At 40.7% G+C, this 13,006-nt stretch overlaps 1 pseudogene; it reads right to left on the minus strand.

The window, feature by feature from the left end:
* Positions 1 to 5,196: 5,196 nt before the first annotated feature.
* On the minus strand, positions 5,197 to 8,334 carry LOC137758623 (UDP-N-acetylglucosamine--peptide N-acetylglucosaminyltransferase 110 kDa subunit pseudogene; annotated as a pseudogene).
* Between the last annotated feature and the right edge of the window lie 4,672 nt (positions 8,335 to 13,006).

The following is a 13,006-nucleotide window of genomic DNA, read 5'->3' on the forward strand; positions in this document are numbered from 1 at the left end:
CATAAAGCTCGAAAGGGTATACTAGAAATAAAATTGCCCCCATTGCAGACAACAAGGACATTTGCTTATGTTAAAATTTGGCGCTGGTAAAGGAGAAGAAAAATCTTTCCTGAAAGTTTCTAAGTACAAGCTAGCCCTCACGTGTGAGTTTTGTTGCCAGAGTTGCGCTACCTGGGTGGTCTGGAAAACCTTCAAGCTGAGAATTTAGTTTAAAGTGGCCCTCCTTCAGTAGTACCCATGAGCATCTGGCAGAAACACATGCAAATCCTTTTTAAATGAACTCCCTTCTATCTAGGCTTCAAATAATTCCCATAGAAATGTGAATTCACAATTAAAAAAGAAAAGCATCATGAGCGAGACCCAACAAAATAACAAGCAACTCACATCACCCACAAAAAGTCAATCAGGTGTTGGAAATATCAGATAGTATAAAATTTATATACAATTTATAATGATTAGAGGGCAGAAACTAGGGAGTCATCTGCAGGAGATAAGATTTTTACATACACATAAGAATACATATTAAAGATAGGGACGTTGCTGGTGTAGTCTTTTTATAGGTTTTATAAACCACTTGAGCCTATATCCGTCATTTTAGTGTCTGACATGTTTGGAACTATCAGTGCTTTGTTGGTTTATGGCTTAAATTCCTTTTCTTGTCCGTTTCCTTCTTCCCTTCCCCCCACTTTAAAAATTTTCCTATACAGAAAAATAGAATTAAGATTTTTTTTTAGTAAAATTGATACTTATAAGGTCAATATTTTAAAAATGCATTTCTATATACCAGCAACAAAAAATTAGAACGTGTAATAAAAAGACAGATGCCATTTACAGTAGTATCAAAAATATGAATTACCTAGGAAGAGATTTAACAAAATATGAGTAAGACCTGTATACAGAAAATCATAAAATGACTGAGAGAAATCAAAGGAAATTTAAATAAATGGAAAGTGATACTATGTTTATGGGTAGGAAGATTCAATATTATAAAGTTGTCATTGCTTTTCCAATTGATCCGTAGATTTCTTTTATTACATTTAAAATCCCAACAAAGTATTTATTTTGACTGGTGGGCATTGAGGAATGGATAGTGGAACTTGGCACGTTGATTCTCAAGTGTATCAGAACGGACACTGAAAATCAGTTGAGAAAGTATGAGCTTTAAATAACTGATGCTGAGACAACTGGTTATTCGTATAGAAAAAAGGGGATCTGAACCCCTACCTCACACCACATGCCAAAAATCAATTCTAGGTGTCTAAAAGACTCAAAATTAGGTAGAGTTTTTAAACTTTTTGAAAGTAATAAAAGAAAATGCCCTTTTCAATTAACGGATGAGAAGAATCTCTGAAGCGAGACAGAAAAGCATAGAGAGTAAAGTAAATTACTATTAAAGTGAACTACATTAAAATGAAGAACTTCTGTTCATCAAGATATACCATAACAGAAGTGAAAAGGTGAGTCACACACTGGGAGAGGGTATTTGCTATACCCATATGACAAAGGGTTAGTATCCAGACCAAAAACTATAAGCCATTCAGAAAACTACAACCTAATTTATTCTAAAGGGGAAAAAGATTTGACTGGGCATATCACTGAAGAGAGAACACAAATGGTAAAATAACATATGAAAATATGTTCAACTTCATTTGTAATCAGGGAAATGCAAATTAAAACCACAGTGGCATATTATTTCAATCTCATCAGCTTGACAGAAATTTTTCAATGTGGAATACCAAGAATTAGAGATGTGGAACCACTGAATTCTTATACAGTGTTTGTGGGAGAGTCAATTTATTTCAACCATTTTTGAAGATAATTTGCATTATCTATTAGGTTGAAGGTATGCATGCCTTTTGACTCAGCAATTCTACTCTCTGATGTTTGGCCTAGAGAAACTCTTGTACACATGTAGTGGGCGGTAGGTACAAGATGTTCATAGTAGCATATCTGTAAGAGCAAAAACTAGAAACAACCAAGATATTCACCAACAGTAGAATGGAGTAAAATTCTGATATATTCATATAATTGAATACTATACAGAAATAAACATGAATAAACTGTAGTTATTTGCAACAACGTGGATGCATCTCAGGAACATGTTATTAAGTGGAAAAAGTATGTCCCAGAAAGACCCATATGGTAAATTCCAATCATATGAAGTTCAAAAGCATGCATAAATCATATATACATACATATATATGTATATATACACACACACACACACACACACACACACACATATATATATATATATAGAATGATTAGGAAGGATGGGATTGGAGAGGGATACATAGGGGCTTAAATGTTCTATGTCTTAAATGGGACAGTAGGTGCACAAGTGATCATGTCATTGTTACTTTTTTTATCCTTAAACATTTATTTTATAAATATTCTTTTGTATATATCCGATACTTAATAAAATGTCAAGGCTCTTTGGAATTGAGGAGGTAAAAAGAGCTTTATCACAGAATGATTTCATGCTGGAAAGTTAGAAACAACAACAAAGGTCCCCAGTAAAGGTCTGGTTAAATAAATTAAGGTACATCTGTATAACAGAATAGCATCCAGCAAGGAAGTGCATACACTGACATGAGATGTTCCTTGTATAGCAGATGAAAGAAGTTACAGAACAGTATGATACCTCATTTACATAAGAAATATAAAAATACACATACATAAGAATAGAAAAAGCGTTGAGTGAGTACACCAAAAAGTTAACTGTACTGGAATCTGGGTGTTGACTATTAGAATTATACTTAGGGTTTTTTTTCTTGATTTCTTCTCATTTTTTTCTACCAGAAACATATATTACTATTATACCAAAAAAAGTCAGAGAAAGAGTAGCAAAGAATATCTAAGAAACATCAGAAAGAAGAATGTAAATATAAAATGTTTGGAAACGACCTTCACAAAATATATTAACATATTATTTGAAGAAAATGGTTACACTTTTATTAGAGTTAAAAATGAGATTTGAAGATAAATGGATTTATCTATCTATCTATCAAGTTTCTGGCTAAAAGGCAATATAATAAAGATTTAACTTCTTCCCAATTTAATTTACAGGATTAAAATAATCCCAAACAAAATCACAAAGAAGTTTTTTGTTTTTTGTTTTTCAGGGCAAATCATTCATTTATTGTTTAAAGATTGCAAGACAACATCTGAATTTCTGTAGCACAATGTAAATGTTTTACTTTTTTGATAAAGCAGAGTATAATAGAAAAAACAATTAGTTTCCAGTAATATCTATATCTCTATTCAGAATTAAGCCTTCCACAGACATGTTACCTGGAAACAAAAGCCTGTTACAATAAGCAAAGCTTCAACCAGAGCGGCTACTTTTCGGGCAGGGAAAGGTTCATCCCTCTAGGGGGATGCTGTGCTATGTAAAATGGCTGCAAGGTCACAGCCTTGAGGGCGCTGGAAGTCTATTCTCCTATTCCACATGAAGTAGTTTGGTGAACTTCAAACGTCCGTTCATCTGCAACCAAGCTGGCAACCTTTAACTGATTCTTTCAAGCAGGTAAAAAATAAATTAAAAGAAATCCCTACACTGATGTTCCTTGATTTACACTGTTAAGTCGTTCATTAACATGTAATTCTGGCTAAGAATTACATTTGAGACTCCTTGCTCAGATTTTGGTTAACAGTACAAATCTTTCCGAAATTCAAGTGCTTCTTAATCAATCATTTGTCAGCTAGGATACATTCAGGCATCAGCTGCAACTACAGAATAGATGCACTGCCTCAGCACTTTGGAAAGACAGAATCTAGAACACTACTAGCAGACAAAATATCTGTTACTAGACAGCATATGTGCAGTACAGCAAGACAAAAACATATATTCATATGTTGGCTTGTTTAAGCCTCAAGCCCTCAGTCCTTTGTTGAAATACAATAATTTCATTCCTATGGTTTTCAATACCAAAAACTCAACCCCCAGGAGGGCTAAAGTCTAATTTATACTCCAAACCAAGTAGCAGTGCAGTTCGCTACTACTGAGGCTGAATCCATAGACTTCAAGACCACGTCCAGAAGACAAGTTATTATGTGTAACACCCTAGAAGGTCTGAAGCATAATAATCATATACATAGCTGGTCCTCCAGAGCTTTTTACCTATAACATGTTTTTTGATGAAAGTTATTTAATGCACTGGAGATAACTGGGACTTACTGATCAAATATTTGAATACTTGTACTTACCTGGGATTTCATTGCTGCTGAAAGAAAAAGGAAGAACAGGACTCACTTTAAAAAAAAGAACAAACTTTAGAAGTGAAAGTAAAAATCTGATCACACACTATCACTTTTGGAAGCAGCACAGAGGGGCAGTCAACGGTAAAACACTGGTGCAATAGGTCAAAACTCTAGGCCAAAAATCCATTATTATTATCATCAGTGACAGTACCACAACTGTGCCCTTCATAATTAATAATCACTCCTAAGAATCTTCATTTGGCACCAGATGATGTGTTTAAGAGAAACACTCTGGGAGGTTTTGAATCAGACTTGGTTTTTTGTTAGCCAAGTTACAGGAAAATGTTTAAAGTGGGGGGAAGGGAAGAAGGAAACGGACCAGAAAAAGAATTTAAGCCATAAACCAACAAAGCACTGATAGTTCCAAACATGTCAGACACTAAAATGACTGATATAGGCTCAAGTGGTTTATAAAACCTATAAAAAGACTACACCAGCAAAGTCCCCATTTGTCTGTAGAGTTCAGAAACTAAAACAAGGAATATTTTAGCTTAAAACCTTATCTCAAAAGAATCATATACACGTCACATGAATAAAACCTGAAACCAAACATTTTTAATAGCTCCAATACCCCAAATATAAAGAAAAACTTAATTCAGAAGACTGGGCAATCTCTATCTCCCCTCCACACTAACCACCCATCCCATGGAAGACCAAGGGAGATCAGACCTTCCAGACTTAGGCAACACCTGGCTGCCGCAAAATTCTACGGAGACTCCTTGTGGAACAGCAGTCTCCCATCTCTTGTGTGTCTCCCTGTCATGATCATGCAGGAAGCAAGTCTGGCTGTGCTATCTGTTATCACTGTCTGTCACCCATCTGCAACATGATATTGCTACAAAGGTAAGTACAAAGTAACGTATCTAGTTCCCTTTCCCCCAGAAGGTTGAGGCTCAGGTACAGGGGTAATTCTCCTGCGCACACAGTCATTATTTAGGCCGACTCAGTGACGTCAACAGGCTTCATCATGTGATCAGGTTTGTTGCCAGCTGCATAATGCTCCCACATCTGTAGATAGAGGCGCTCTAGTTCCAGTGTGTATTGTTTGGTGTTGAACAGAGGGCTAGATATTCTCTGCTTCCAGACTTTGCCACGAATTCTCTTCAGGTATTCTAGATCAGTTCCCAGTTTCACAGCTATGTCTTCATACTCTTGTCTATTTTTAGCAATAAGCTCAAGACAGCCTAAACAGGTGAGCTGGGAAGCTGCAACTCGGGAAGCAAGAGTCTCTCCTGGCATAGTCACCATGGGTGTCCCCGACCAAAGGACATCCATCCCTGTGGTGTGTCCATTACAGAGTGGAGTGTCCAAGCAGACATCAGCCAGCTGGCCTCTCCGAACATGTTCCTCTTTAGGAGCAACAGGTGAAAAAATGATACGGTTCTGGGGAAGGCCCATATTTTGCGCGTACTGTTGAATATTAGGTTCTCCTGCTGGGAAACGCAACAGCCACAGTACGCTATTGGGAACACGCTTCAGAATATTTGCCCACATCTGCAAAGTAGATGGGTCAATTTTATATAGCTGATTAAAGTTACAGTACACAATGGCATCTTCCGGTAACCCGTACTGAGAACGTGTGGTTACAATAATGGTACGGGGAACCTCCTCTCCAGTGGCAGCCTTATTGTTGATCTGGGTAGTTGCCAGTCCATTGCTAATACTGAATCCATTAATTGTTATCTGAATTTGTCCTCTGTTAATCATTTCAATAACTGCTTCTGCAGTCGTATTCATAGGAATGACAGGCATATTAAGATCTATATTGCTGCTGTCTGCTTTGTCTCCTCCATCAGGACATTTCATCTTGACAATTTTCACGTCTGGTAGACTATCAAGAAATGCTTTGAGGTCGATGCCATTTAGCACAATTCGATTGTCATAAATGTGCCCATTGGACTTAAAATCGATGACTGCTTTTTTCTTCAGGTGAGGGAACATATTAGCATGATCACCAATAAAGAAAGTATGGGGCATATAAGCCAGTTTCTCAGAATACTGCTCAGCAACTTCAGCAGGTGAAGTTTCCCGATCAGTGATGATATAATCCATGAAAAGCGCGCCACTAGTCCCAGGGTACCCCAGCCACATTGCCTGAATAGGAGCTGGCCTGAGAGCAAAGAGTTCATTTCGAGCACCCCTGGTATAACCATTCATATTTACGAGGATGTGTATACCATCTTGATGGATGCGATCAGCTGCTTTTCCATCGCATGGAATCTGAGAAAGATCAACGAAATGATCGGCTTCTGCCATCACCTTCGCTCGGAAGTTTGTGCCATCATCTGGGCTCAGGGCATAACAGAATACCTCAAATTTATCATGATTGTGCATGCCTGGAATAGACTGCATAAGATGAGAAGTAGGATGGTTCCCAAAGTCAGAACTCACGTATCCTACACGCAGTCGACCATCACTGAGCTTCAAGTCCTTTGGATGTTCATACGGTGGTTTGTGAAGGACATTGATGTTATCCAGGCAGAGGTGCCCATGCCTCTCGGCAATAGCCTTCCTGACGCCGTGAGGAAGAGGATATAACATGCTGTGATGAGGCTGCACAGAAGGCAACCTGTTCTTCTCTAACTGGTCAGCCACAACGCTGACCAACCTCTTCATGCGCTCATCATAGTCTGTCCAGTCACAGACAATCTGCAGGCAATGAGCCAGATTACAATAAGCGTCAGGAAAGTCAGGTTGAAGCTTCAGAGCAGTGCGATAAGAAGCAATTGCTTCTGGAATATTCCCTGAATCCTTGTGAATGGAAGCCAGATTGCTGTGGGCATCCGCAAATGCAGGGTTAATCTGAATGGCACGTGTATAACACTGCAAGGCTCCCTGAACATCCTGCATCCCCGTTAGAGTGTTTCCCATATTACAGTAGGCCTCAGCAAAGGTAGGACTGATTCGAATAGCCTCCTTATAATGCATCAGAGCTTCCTGCACTCTTCCCTGCTGCTGCAATACACTTGCTAAATTTGAATGGACAGCAGCAAACTCTGGGAAGACTTCTAATGCTTTACAATACAAGCGAACTGCCTCTTCAATGTTTCCCTGTTCTCGCTTGATATTGGCTAGGTTATTCAGAGAGTCTGCATGGGTGGGACACAGCCACAGAGCTGTATTATAACAATCTTCTGCTTCGGCAACACTGCCCTTCTCTTTGAGAGCGTTGGCTAGGTTGCAGTAAGCGTCCGGGAAGTGTGGTTGCAATTCAATAGCTCGCCTGTAGGTGTCTATTGCCAGATCTATCAGGCCTTGCTCATAGTATACACAAGCCAGGCTGCCATGTACCACTGCATGATTTGGACTCAAGCTTAGGGCACGAAGGTAAGCTGCCACAGCTCGTTCAAAAATCCGTGCCTCTTTGAAGACATTTCCTAAATTGATATAAGCATCCAGAAAATTGGGGTCATGGGTGACAGCCTTTTCAAAGTGATGAATTGCAAGCCAAATCTCCCCTTGTGCATTGAAAACACAGCCAAGGTTACTCCAAGCTACTGCAAAGTTCGGTTGCGTCTCAATTGCTTTCAAATAACATGCCTTGGCTTCTTCCAAGCGACCCAGGGCTTTGAGCAGGTTCCCCAGGTCACTGCAAACACAGTACAGATCAGGATTGTACTGAAGAGCGGAGGCGTAAGCTTGTACTGCCCCTTCCATGTCGCCTGCTGCTACCAAAGCGGCTGCCAGGTTAATATAACCATCGATGAAATCTGGTTTGAGACGCAACGCATGCCGGTAATGCTCGATTGCTTCCTGCAACTGCCCGCTTTCCTTGTACACATTCCCCAAATTCGAATAGGCTTCTGCCAGAAGAGGGTTCTTTTTAATTGCCAGAGTACTAAAGTGGGCAGATCCGTCCAGCCTTCGACACCGGAAGTGTATAGATGAAAGTAATAAAAGTACACCAGTATTGTCTGGCTCTTGTCTCCAGAGCTGCATGCAGTGTCTCTCAGCTGCCTCAAAATCTCCCGCCTGATAGGCTCGATGTGTCAACTCTGCTAACCCTTGGAAGGAAAGCATACGTTTCGTTGGGTCTGTGCTGTCGGCCACGTTGCCCACGGAAGACGCCATCTGGAGCTTCTGGAGGGAGTGCGAAAAGAGGGTAATTGAGTCCCGCTGCTGCCACTACTGGCAAGAATGTTTCTAGAGGTAGCAAATACAAGGGCAGTAGCCGTACCACTGCTTTGGCAGGCTTAAGCGGCGGCAGCAGTTACATACACTGAACCTTAGGAACTCTGGTTGGCCATCTATCTCTCACGGTCTTGAAAAAATCACAATGAAGTTTAAGTTTTTTTTAATTGATAAGATGGTTCTAAAGTTTATCTGGAGATGCAAGAGGGAAGAGATGTGGGGACATATGTATATGTATAACTGATTCACTTTGTTATAAAGTAGAAACTAACACACCATAGTAAAGCAATTATACTCTAATAAAGATGTTAAAAAAATATAGAGTTTATCTGGAAGAATAAATGGGGCTATTGATAATAGAATTCTGAAAATTAAAATTAAGAGGTTAGACTTGTTCTAATGGATCAATTTTAAAATGAATGCTAAAGCGACAACCATTGAACCACTATGATACAGTCAAATAGAAAGCTCTTAAACATCTAGTAGAAAGTGCTCAAACATCTCTTTATATTTTTAGAAACAGTGAATGTTGGAGGAAATAATGGTAATAGAGAAAGTAGAACATAAATAATGTTGGAATAATGGTTAAGGAAGGGTAGTTAATTTTTACCTTAAAATACGTTCTAAAACAAATTTGACTGTATTTACCTAAGATAAATTATAGATAAGTTAATGTAAAAAAATTTAAATCATTATTCAGAGGGAGCACAGAAAATATGTAACAGATTCACGAGGGTATAAGTCACTAAATCCAATGACTTTGCAGGACCAACTGATAATCTTGACTACCAACGCTCTTTTTCTTCCCTTTGCCTCCTTTGACTTCTATGACACACACTGCCCTGATTTTTCACCTCACTTTGGTTGCTACTTCTCCAATTCCTTTGCAAGATTATCCTCCTCTGAAAGCCATTACATGTTTGAGTTCCTCAGGGCCCATTCCTTCTCTACACTGTCTCCCAAGATATTCACATTTATAGCCACGGCTCCAATGACCACCTCTACTCAGGTGACTCAAATTTAACTCTCCCCCAGGCATTTCTTACCTATCAGTATAAGTCAGAATCCCTGAAAGAGAAAGGTGGCACACTCAAATGTACCGTAATTAAGGAGACTGTAGTCAAGAGATCATTTGCAAAGGGTTTGGGGAAAACAACAGAGGACAGTAGTCCAGCATCTCAGGGAGCTTTTACTGCCTAGGCTTAAAGGAGGAGGTTAGGGACTTCCGTGGTGGCTCAGTGGTTAAGAATCCACCTGCCAGTGCAGGGGTTCAAGCCCTGGTCCGGAAAGATCCCACATGCCACGGAGCAACTGAGCCTGTGCGCCACAACTACTCAGCCTGCACTCTAGAGCCCACGAGCCACAACTACTGAGCCCGCGGGCGGCAACTACTGAAGACCGGGCACCTAGAGCCCGTGCTCTGCAACAAGAGAAGCCACCGAAATGAGAAGCCCACTCACTGCAACGAAGAGTAGCCCCCACTTGCCGCGACTAGAGAAAGCCCGGGCGCAGCAAAGATCCAATGCAGCCAAAAATTAATTAATTAGTTTTTTGAAAAAGGAGGAGGTGGAAATGATTACTGGATTCGAGAGAGAATAAAAGAGGAAGACGTGGGAGGAAGAAGAGCAGGAGGCGCAGGAGGCAGAGGAGGAGGGTTTGAAGGAGGCAGGGTGGAAAGAGGAGGAGGTGGGGAAGAGGAAGAGATGATGCAGGATGTATATCGTATCGAGTAAATACTCAGCCTTCACGCTTCTTCCCTCATGTACCTCCTATGGGCTGAACGCAACTAGAAGGCAGCGCACACGGGAGCAGGCGCTGGGGATACATGGAATCTTGACATGCCACACACGTTAATGTCTCCGGGCAGGGATCAGCGTAGAGATGGGTGGAGAGTGGCTCTAGATGGGGAGGGAGAAGATATCTACCTAACAGACACCTCCTGCTTGGCTTCTTCTCTAGGACATCCCAGGGATATTTAAAACTCAGCAGGCCCAAGATTAAACTCATGAACTGCCCACTCCACAACCTCTCAAGAACAAGACTAATGAAAAACAAACTGGTCCTCTTTCAGTGTTTTCTGTGTCATCAAATGGTATCAAGGTCAGGCGTGTCTCCCCATAACTGTGCAGGAAGGGATTGGAGTGGGGCAACAGTAGGTGCAAATAGATCATTGAGGATGCTATTCCCCTAGTCCAGACAGAAATGATGATAGAATGGGCTGAGGAAGTGTTGGTAATGACGAACAGAAGTGGATGGATTGAAGTGGATAGACTGAAGAGATATTTCGAAAGCAAAATTGTTAGGACTTGTTATGAGATTGGATGTTTGGAGGTAAAAGTAATGTGGTTGTCAAAGATGACACCTTCAGTGATTTCCCATAGATCTTAGGAAGGAGACACAACTCCTTACCATGGACTTACTGGCCCTGCGTGGTCAGCATCCCCCACTTCCCACCCTTCAACCTTCCGCCTTCACTTACACCAGGCCCCTCTGAGGATGTGGACCATGTCCTACATTCTTTCAGTCCTTCCTGTTGCCTATGCTTGCCCATGAGCAGGACCTTTGCACCGGCTCTTTCCACTGCCTGTAATGCTCTTAGCCCACTACCTAAGTCCTCTTTATCATTCTTAGCTCAGTCACCACTTCCCCAGGAAAGCTTCCCCTGACTTCCCTAACTAGACCTAACCCTTCTATGAAAGCGCTCCTAGACTGGGTCCTTCCCTCTGTAGCCTCTATCCTTTAGTAGCTTACACACACTTGTGTGGCTTTTCAGTAAACGTCTAACATATTCTCAATCCCCCACCAGGATAGGAACTCCACGAGGACAGGGGCTGTGTCTTTCTTGTCTCAAAATAAATAGTCTTATTGCCTCTCGTAGTGCTTGGCACCTTGTAGTACACACACACACATACACACACGCACACACACACTCTCTTTAATGAATGAATGAATAAAAGTAAAAGCAATGGAATATATCATGTAGAAACACACTGATGGATTTAATAGACTTAAATTATAACCTTCTCTATATTAAACAAGAGTAAGGAGTAAATGATAAGTGATAAACTTAGAGATATATTCATAATATAAAGACAAGAAGACTATATCTCAGTAGAGTTCTTGCCACATCAACAATACAAATAATACCCAGCAGGAATTGACAAAAACAAAACAAACAAAAAAACCCCCCTAGAGCAGAAAGTGTTATGACAACTTTTCACTATAAAAATTGAAACTCCAAATAAAACTGGCCTAAACAAGAAGGAAACCCACTGTATCACGTAACCAGAAGGATAGGATGGCTTCCCTCAGGATCATGAGACGGTACCCAGCGATCACCGGGGACAGCATGCTTTCTTGTGCACATTCATCAGAGGAGAAATGCAGTCTCTTTGCTAGCAATACAATACAAATCCTGGGCTTCCCTAGTGGTGCAGTGGTTAAGAATCTGCCCGCCATTGCAGGGGACACGGGTTCAAGCCCTGCTCTGGGAAGATCCCACATGCTGCGGAGCAACTAGGCCTGTGCACCACAACTACTGAGCCTGTGTTCTAGAGCCCGCGAGCCACAACTCCTGAAGCCCATGCGCCTAGAGCCCTGTGCTCCGCAACAAGAGAAGCCACCCCAATGAGAAGCCCGTGCACCACAACGAAGAGTGGCCCCCGCTCACCACAGCTAGAGAAAGCCCGTGTGCAGCAACGAAGACCCAACGCAGCCAAAAATAAAATAAATAAAAATAAATAAATTTATCAAAAGAAAAAAAATACAAGTTCTTCTCTTTAGCTTCACTGAGTCACTTTAGGACCAAGCTGGATCAATTCTGCTGTCAGAGGATGCCATGTTCTCATTTTGAACCACTCACTAGCAAGAGAGATTGGATCACCATGTTTGGTTTGTGTTAATCAAGACCCGTTCCTGGCACTAGGCTCAATTCCAGAAACCACACTGTTGTTGAGGAATCAAATACAAGGTCCACTAATATTGGCCACAATCATGGGGGGAAATGGTCAGCCTTAGGAGTGAGGCAGATGCAAGAAAACAAACATGGCAGTGAGGTATCATTGTTCAACTTGCAATTTTAAAGTTTGTTTGCATTTTAAAAAATTATTCATGGAAAATGGATTATAAATTGATTTAATCTTTCTGGCGGGCAATTTGGCAAAATACGAAAAAACCTTGGAAACATTTATGACAAATTTTGGAAAGTATACATGTGTGTAGAAATAAGGAGGAAACACAAAAATGTTCTTGTGGCTGTTACTGGCTGGCAATTTTACGGGTGACTTTTTCTTTTAAATGTTTCCCAAATATTCTTTAGCCTAATTTTGTTTATTTAAACACAAAGGACACGAAGGAACCTCTTATTTCAGAACGTGGACCACTTTCAGTCAGGAATATCCTCTGGAAGCTTAAGCAGTGGGCAAAGGAGTTGCAGGGTTTCATTGCTCCCTTAAGGTAATGAAGAGAAAATAGCAAACGATGTGAATCAAAGATTCTGAGTTATGGAATTCTCTGCTTCTAAAGTTCTAGTTTGGCCCAATTGGTCTGTAATCCAGGGGGAAAAAAGAAAGAAGGCATAAAACACTGCAGAAAGATATGTAGTTACAACAGA

This window comes from Eschrichtius robustus, chromosome 2 (assembly GCF_028021215.1).
Source record: "Eschrichtius robustus isolate mEscRob2 chromosome 2, mEscRob2.pri, whole genome shotgun sequence".
NCBI classification, from domain to species: domain Eukaryota; kingdom Metazoa; phylum Chordata; class Mammalia; order Artiodactyla; family Eschrichtiidae; genus Eschrichtius; species Eschrichtius robustus.